We start from the raw sequence: 2,364 nt of genomic DNA, 5'->3' as shown, positions 1-2,364 counted from the left end.
TCACTTGGAACCGATACACAAATAAGCTTTCAGTAGGCGTAAATTATAGTATTAATACAGATCGGACAGTAGCGTACTAGAAAATAATGTAGAAACATGACTTATCGAAAAGAAAAAATAAACCTATTGCTTTCGTTTTATAGTTAGTTTTAACATTCACTGTCATCATGGGAATCTCTATTACTGTCACCAACATCAACAATTAGTTCTTCTGTTTGTATGTCTATTACTTGCTCACTGATCCCTATTTTTAAATATTTAATCTACGCCCCTGATAGGAATACTGAAGAAAGAGGGCTGCAATAGTTATACCTAAAACTGCCTTGTGCGTGCTCCTTTTTATCGTTTAAAAAAGTGCTGCAGGTTTAACTGTATTTTTATTTTACAACAGCTTCTACACAAGTAGGGACATAATATTGAAGTAACTAAAATCTTTTTTTTTTGTTTAGATTATGCTCGAGGAGGGGAAAACTTCAAAAGACACCCCCTAAAGGGAGGTAGCGTCGGATTCTTACCGACTAAAACCCCTCCTCGAGCGGGGAACTAAAATCTTACAAGTTTGTTTTTTTATACAAAGTTCATCCCTTATGCGAATGTCGGCCGCTAACACCGACAAAGTAATTTTTAATAGACGGCGCAATATTTGAAAGCGGATGTCGACAAACGCTAAACACACGTGCAATAATATGCACATAATACAGGTAAAACGGTAGGGAATCTACATGGCTACTTTTGCCACCGCGTATGCACGCCATTTTAAAATTTCCGCCAGCTTCCAGCGTCAGGCCTCTACATAATATGATATTCTGAAGGATTTGTTCGAATATTTGAATACTAACAAGGATATCGTTCACATTTATATTTGTTGCAAAACCGTAAATTCTGATTTACTCACAACTCCTTTGGAAAGACATTCTCTAACCTTCTAGAAAATTCTATAACTATTTCGAACCCTGTAGATATGCAGCATTCAGGAAAGGTCTATGACATTCTATAACGTTCTGACCAGAGGTCGGAACTCAATTAACACCTTCACTCACTCTCTATATAGAGTCCATTGGTGATGGTACAGTTTTGTAGCATATCTTGGAAACCATCCCTTGCATCTGAAAACAGAAACCTTCTTTCTAAATGGGAAATGGATAGCTCATCATTCCATACAACCCTCATCATCAGGCTGCTGGATTGAGAAGCTTTAGCACGTACGGGTAAACGAGATGAATGAAATTAGAAAATTAACCCTCAAAATTTAGAAAAACTGAGTAGCATTTAGAAAGACTAAATTTAGATTGAATGTATTAATTCTTGATTCTTAAAGATCGATTATAATAAAATTCCTTTGACCTTTCGATCAAAATAGCATTAAAACAAAATAGCTTATTGTTTGATCATATTATCTTTCTTATTTTCATATTTTCTCAAAAGTTTGAATAATTCGCTGGAAGTTTGAAGTTAATTACGTATTTATATTTTCAAATTTGTCCTATTAACAAGTGATATCCTACTTTCAAGACAAAAGAAAATTTTAATAGTACTGTTTACATTCTATATTATTTCAAACAGTTAAACGGAAAAACTTTGGGCACATTTTTCAAGTGTGCTGACATATATGTAAAATATCAGAACTTGCGCGGAAAGCGCTTTTCCAGAGATCTTGCGTACATGTCGCGACTTTCCGTATCGATTTGATAGGAAAAACTTCACGGCCATCTTGGCGTAGTTGCGTCATAAGTGGTGGCAGCTTAAACCGGTGAAGCTTTAGTATATACAGTTTAATCAAAATGTTCATCCATCGCTGAAGTTCTGTTCGTTTTTTGCTCTTTCATACACGAGAAAGTCGAAGGTAGGTGACAAATATTACTATCCTGCACATACTCTTGTTTTGAAACGAACATCAATATTGAGAAATATGCTTCACGTATGTACGTAGATATACTAAATATATTGTCCTGTTTCTCAAAAATTTTTTTAACAATTACCCTCCCTTTAGGATCGATTTCTAAATTATTATGTAATAATTTTTAATGGAAATTTGAATTTTATCCGCTGCATGTTTCAAACCAAATATTGATTAATTAGTCTTGAAAATCTGATCAGGCAATTCCTTTACTTTGAAAGTATGCATATATAACTACACTAACTGACAAACGTAGGACTTGTATTTCTCTACAAGAATAAGTCATTAAATATTAATTTATAAGCATCTCTAGCCTTGAAATTCTTAAATTTATGAGACTATTTAATTTGCTTTTTAAACTTTCATTTAAACTTCCCTTAATACCAGTCTTAATCCATAGTCCCCTCGAAAATTTGTTTTCTAAAATATAATAGGGTGAAAACCATAAGAATTTAATTATATATATT

General features: G+C 33.4%; 1 protein-coding gene across 3 annotated transcripts in view; it reads left to right on the top strand.

The window, feature by feature from the left end:
* The first annotated feature begins 1,686 nt into the window (after positions 1-1,686).
* Positions 1,687-2,364, top strand: part of LOC108738044 (synaptotagmin 1) — a 47,004-nt gene continuing 46,326 nt past the window's right edge. For all 3 annotated transcript variants that reach the window (XM_025976147.1, XM_025976146.1, XM_025976145.1), the window contains exon 1: positions 1,687-1,843. The gene's annotated coding sequence lies outside the window, so the exon portion shown is untranslated. The remainder of the gene's footprint in view (positions 1,844-2,364) is intronic.

Source organism: Agrilus planipennis, unplaced genomic scaffold, assembly GCF_000699045.2.
Source record: "Agrilus planipennis isolate EAB-ADULT unplaced genomic scaffold, Apla_2.0 scaffold189, whole genome shotgun sequence".
In the NCBI taxonomy this organism is placed as follows: domain Eukaryota; kingdom Metazoa; phylum Arthropoda; class Insecta; order Coleoptera; family Buprestidae; genus Agrilus; species Agrilus planipennis.
This window is presented reverse-complemented; position numbering and strand designations above follow the sequence as displayed.